The sequence below is a fragment of the Notolepis coatsorum genome (assembly GCF_963971535.1).
Source record: "Notolepis coatsorum genome assembly, chromosome: 7".
NCBI lineage: Eukaryota > Metazoa > Chordata > Actinopteri > Aulopiformes > Paralepididae > Notolepis > Notolepis coatsorum.
Genome location: NC_140171.1, coordinates 103,846,137 through 103,852,136, shown reverse-complemented (window position 1 = coordinate 103,852,136; position 6,000 = coordinate 103,846,137). Strand labels below are relative to the sequence as shown.

Here is a 6,000-nt window from a genome sequence, read left to right as displayed (position 1 = left end):
ATATACAATGAGTTATACTGTCCAGTGCAAAAAATCACATACTGACACATGTACAGCCCCACCCCACCTACCCAACCTCCCCCAATGCACAGTTTCTATGTCAAATGTATATACTCTTCTTCTGGATTTTTTTAGTATCACAAACAGTACTGTATTTGAAAATCTGGTATGTCATAAATGTATATATGTAGCAGTACTGTCTATCTGTATGTCATGTGTGTCATATGATGAATTGAAAATGGGGGACCCTGATGGAAACAAGACGAAAGTCTTTCTCAGGTCTGCTCTGCATCCTCTTAACAATTGTGTGTATTGAGCTGTACTGTACTGTACCCATTCTGCAATCTGTTAATAAACTTTTCAATCAATCAATCAATCAATAGATTGTTAATCTGTACTCAGTGAGGCGATATACAGTCAGATGGCTGTTGGTATGAAAGACTTCCTGTGTCATTCAGTGTTTCATATTAAGAGACAGAGAGAGAGAGAGAGAGAGAGAGAGAGAGAGAGAGAGAGAGAGAGAGAGAGAGAGAGAGAGAGAGAGAGAGAGAGAGAGAGAGAGAGAGAGAGAGAGAGAGAGAGAGAGAGAGAGAGAGAGAGAGAGAGAGAGAGAGAGAGAGAGAGAGAGATGGATCATGACTTGTTTGATTATTGTCATTTCGTGGATTAAAGCAAGTGAACAAATAGAATGTTGTTCTTATTTAATTACTTGACGGGACGGCTCGCTGACTTGCGGGATACAGACTACACAGAGACACACAGGCGCAGCGGTTCCGGAGGTGGAGGTGGGTGTGTCAAATTACAGACTGACGTGTACCCCCGCAGCCGTTGGGCGTTCCCCCCGATTCACCGCGGCAATAAAGCCTATTTTGTTCGACCAAGGACCCTTCATTCCCTCTTCATCATAAGCCGGGCCAGTTGTTGTAGCTACTTAAAGGTAAGTTCCGAATTTTGGACCCCTTTCGTGCTGTTCTTCAAACTGGATATCCGCAGTTGTCACACACACTCTTAGATTGTTCTCAGATTTTTGGAGATGCTTCTTTTGTCCCGCTATACTCCTCCCAGAGGTTTCGCACCACACACACACACGCACACGCACGCACACACACACACACACTTGTAAGGTCCAACTCGAGTTGCTATTACTTTTTGATTCACGTTTTTCTTTTTTACCATCAGCTTTTGTAAATATCCCTTACCTACACTCGTACTAGTTACTCTGGGACCTGTATCACTGTACATTTTAATACATCTGATTAGCACTGGTCAGACTACTACTTGACCTGAACCCCAGAACCCACCTCACCCCTGCCCACTTTGCCAACCTAGGATGGCTTAGAGTAGACGACAGAGTACAGCAACTTGCAATGGGCCTGGTCTACAAGATACACTATACGACCGGGGTGCCCATGTACATGTCAAAATACTTCTCAAAGGTCAGTGAATACCACAACCACTACACCAGAGGAAGCTCAACAAATCATGTTAAACCCAGATTCGGCTCAAACAAGGGACTAAACACGTTTCGCAATTATGCCACAACAATGTGGAACGCCCTACCCAAAGCTGTAAAGGAATGTGAATCCCTGCCCACATTCAAAACCGCCCTTAAAAAGCACCTACGGGAGGCTGCAATTCGAAACTGGCCACCGTAAATGCCCAAAACCCCCACCACCTCCTAATAGACAGTCTCCTCCCCACCGCATGTATATATTCCCTCCCCGCCGTATGTATATTCCCCTCCCACCCACCCACCCCCTCCTAATGTACAGTCCCCTCCCCATCATATGTATATACTCTGTCAGGATCTAGGGGTAACAGTACTGTATATTTGAATACCGCCTATGTCACAAATGTATCAGTACTAAATACCTATATGTCCCTATGCCATAAATGTCATGTATGTTATGTATGTCATAAATGTCTATATGAATTGAAAATGGGGGACCCTGATGGAAACAAGACAAACGTCTTTCTCAGGTCTGCATCCCCTTAACAATTGTATGTATTGAGCCGTACTGTATTGTACCCATTCTGCAATCTGTTAAATAAAGTTTTCATTCATTCATTCATTCACACTATTACCCACTGCCCAGTAGTAATAGCACACACTGATTTACTTTATATTTTAATCAACTGTATACGACTAACACCACTGACCTTATCCACCCCTATTATATGTTGTATCCTATTGCACTTTACTGTTACATTTGCACTCTGGTTGGATGCAAAACTTATTTTCGTTGTACTGTAGTGCAGAGGTCTGCAAAGGGCCTGACATTTCGGCCCCAGCCAAGTGGTGGACGGCAGGGGCGTCCATTTGGTATGGCAAGGTATGGCACTCGCCATACCTTGGCAAATAAAAATGTAAAACAATTTTTTTTTACAATTTTTTATGTTGATTTAGAATTCGAATGTCAACATTATGAACGAAGCTTCGAACTATTCGGTACAGCCCTAGCATGTTTTGATATTGTCAATTATCTCACTTTTACTAGGTGACTTTTACTGTGACTAACTGAAATATGCCCCAAAAAAAGGAAAATGGACATAGGGACGTTTTTTTATCAAAGGGCAGCAGAGACAAGTGATACAGGGACACAGGTGAGGTCTTACAATGGCTTAGTGATTATAACAGTGCAGTTCAGCATTCAGTAACCCATACTTTTTGTGAATGTGTTTTTGATACTACATTCTGTTGAACACACACCTCAAAACTGTACCTAAGGAAAATTGGCTCAATTGCAAGAAAAGTAATAGACAGTTATGATATTACATTCTGCATAATTCGTATGCAAAATATTGTGGTTCCCTGCTTTACTGAAAGGACGCCACTGGTGGACGGTATATAAACGGTATGAATTTGCGCTACGGTATGGATTTTTACTATACCTTGTAACCAGTAGAGCAGCTCTAAAATAGCAATGACGTCATGTAACCACAGCGCGACTATTTCACTCTCATTTGCCCCTAAAAATAGATAGAATTAGTCATAGATAATAGATATGTGCAAACTGGAAAAAGTTATTTAGGAGCACAGAGGCTTCGCGCAGTGGGCGTGTCAACGCGCAATTGTCATTTCATAATAGACAGAGCAGAGCGGACCTTCAATTCTAGAAGCAAACAAGCTCTTCCGCCCTGCGTTTAAAGGCTGTGTGACAACTTCTCTCGCAAGTCGCGCAGTTTCTATGTGTAATGTAAACTCTGCGACGGGTCCAATCGTCTAACATGCTTTGCATCCTCGCCATTCTGGAATGCCCACGTCGCGCTAAAACCTTATGTAATGTTAACTGTTGATCTAGCCTCAGAAAGCTAACGTTAGCTGGCTCCACTCCTACTGTAGCAGCCTGTTGATGTACTAGCCTCATAAAGCTAACGTTAGCTGGCTCCACTATAGCAGCCTGTCGATGTACTAGCCTCAGAAAGCTAACGTTAGCTGGCTCCACTATAAGATCCTTTATACATCCCACCATAGGCGGCGGGTGAGCTTGACATTAGGGAAGGCTATTTTTAGAATGAAATTTTCCTTTTTTTTTGGTTGCACGCAAATGATGCTGTCCAGGTTCTGATTTCATATACACACACACACTAATAGGCTACTACAGCGAGCCCCACTCATTTCATATAGTGCAAATTAAGTGTTCAAATGAAGGACTCTGACCGATAGTGGAAGTCGTTGGTGTAGACGGTGAAGAGGAAGGGAGAGAGGACTGTCCCCTGCGGGGCCCCAGGGTTGCTGACCAGTCTGTCTGACACACAGCTCCGCAGGCGCACGTACTGTGGTCTGCCCGTCAGATAGTCAACAACCCAGGACACCAGGGGGGCCTCTACCTGCATCGCCTCCAACTTCTCACCCAGTAGCCCAGGCCTTATGGTATCGAAAGCACTGGAGAAGTCAAAGAACATGACTCTCACAGTGCTCCCCGGCTTGTCTAGGTGAGTGTAGGCTCGGTTCAGCAGGTAGATGACAGCATCCTCTACCCCCAGTCGGGGCTGGTAGGCAAACTGGAGTGGGTCTAGGTGGGGTTTGATCACCTGGCGGAGTTGCTCCAGGACTAACCTCTCCGTGGTCTTCATTATATGAGAGGTTAGAGCCACCGGCCTGTAGTCCTTGGACGTGCTGGGACGCGGGCACTTAGGGACAGGGACCACACAGGAGGTTTTCCACAGTGTCGGGACTCTCTGCAGCCTCAGGCTCATATTGAATATGAGCTGGAGCACATCACACAGCTGAGAGGAACAGGTTTTGAGTACTTTTGGGCTCACCCCATCAGGACCCGCAGCCTTGCGAGCGAAACACGTTGCACAAGCCATCATAAACTCCAGTCAGTTATAAAAAATGTTTTGGTTCGGTTAACTAAAACATGCAATATGAAATTAATTGAAGAAACTTGATTGACAATGACTAAAAACAACCCATAATGCAACTAGCTCTTTCAAGTAACATTTCTATCTAATTTCTGACACATGTTAGTGTAACACAGCAGGCGATGAACGTGTAGACTGTTCACAGCGGTGGTGTGTGGGCGCGCGTGTGTAATAAAAGACCTATCCACTTCCCTATTCCCCTATTGAACCAGTTCAATATTAACACTCAGAACAAAGAGTGTTTCCATTCAACAAAGACGGAACAAAAAAAGATCCTCGATGTCAATGACTATTCTTTATAAAGGATGAATGAAATAAAGGCCAATACAAATCAAACCACGTCTTACCAAAACACAATTTCTTGCTTTGTCCGTGCTCATTTTAAAGGGGAACGCCACCCATTTGATTAGAATTCACGTATCGTGTCAGTATTGTGAACACATGCCACTCTCCTGAAGCTCGAGATCAATGCTGTTTGTGCCCATAGTTTCGTTTGGCTGCTGCTCAGGAAGCTGCTCTCACAGGAAGTCACACTTCTGACTGAAACAACTGAAGAACTGCTACGAAGCTGAATGCAGAACGCGTGGAGCTGTGTGAGCAAGCTGGTATATATCCCAGTCAAAACGTCACACAACCAAATGAAACTTGGCACAAACTCAATTGAATGGATGTATTTAGCTTTAGGAGAGAGCGGCATGTGTTCACACTTCACAATACACAATACAATCACTTTACACACTTATTACTGTACACTTTACTGTATATTTCAGTACATGTTTGGCTGTATAGTTTATATTTAAACGCTGGCTGACACTAGTGTTAACCCTTTCACTACCACCCTACATAAGGTTAACTCTTTCACTACCACACTACAGACGGTTAACAGTCTGTAGTGTGGTAGTGAAAGGGTTAACCTTCTGTAGTGTGGTTGTGAAAGGGTTAACCTTCTGTAGTGTGGTTGTGAAAGGGTTAACATTCTGTATTGTCGCAGTGAAAGGGTTAACCCTTTGGTAGTGTGGTAGTGAAAGGGTTAAATTGTTTTCTTTGATTGGATTTGTTTATTTAATGGGAACAATGCACAATAAATACATTGCACCAGATATACTGTAGCTATAAGATCATTTTCATCTGTAGTCCCTGTGTCAGTGTCACAGGATTTGCAGCGGTATAAAAAATAAACAGGCTGTAGTTACATTACATTACAAGATAATAATACATAATCGAAATACAATACAGTGCAAAATATTTCATAATTAAACCTGTAGGGTGAACATATTACAAATGTGTGCCTATTATCAATACATTTGAAAACCATAAAATCAAGCCATGTAGTTTCAGTAGGCCTACATAGTAGCAAAACATTCCACAGTAAAGCAACATAAACAGACCTGAGCCATGTCGTTTCAAGGCAAGTCAAGTCAATTTGATTTATATAGCACGTTTCTAGGCACCAAAGTGCTTCACAGGCAGGTTGATAAAAGACAAAAATATTACAATGAAAGATATAAAATTTAAAAACACAGTAAAACAATATATGTAATAAAAACAGGTATGACACAGTAAGGCAAAGAAGATAAAAAGAGGCCAGGGGTCTAGTTAAGTGGGGGGGAAGGCCAGGGAGAACATGTAGGT

The 6,000-nt window shown here is 42.9% G+C and overlaps 1 protein-coding gene across 1 annotated transcript in view; it reads left to right on the top strand.

Annotated features, from left to right (window-relative positions):
• Positions 1-845: 845 nt before the first annotated feature.
• Positions 846-6,000, top strand: part of LOC311231343 (gasdermin-E-like) — a 50,276-nt gene continuing 45,121 nt past the window's right edge. Inside the window, exon 1 of the mRNA XM_084317899.1 lies at positions 846-937. The gene's annotated coding sequence lies outside the window, so the exon portion shown is untranslated. The remainder of the gene's footprint in view (positions 938-6,000) is intronic.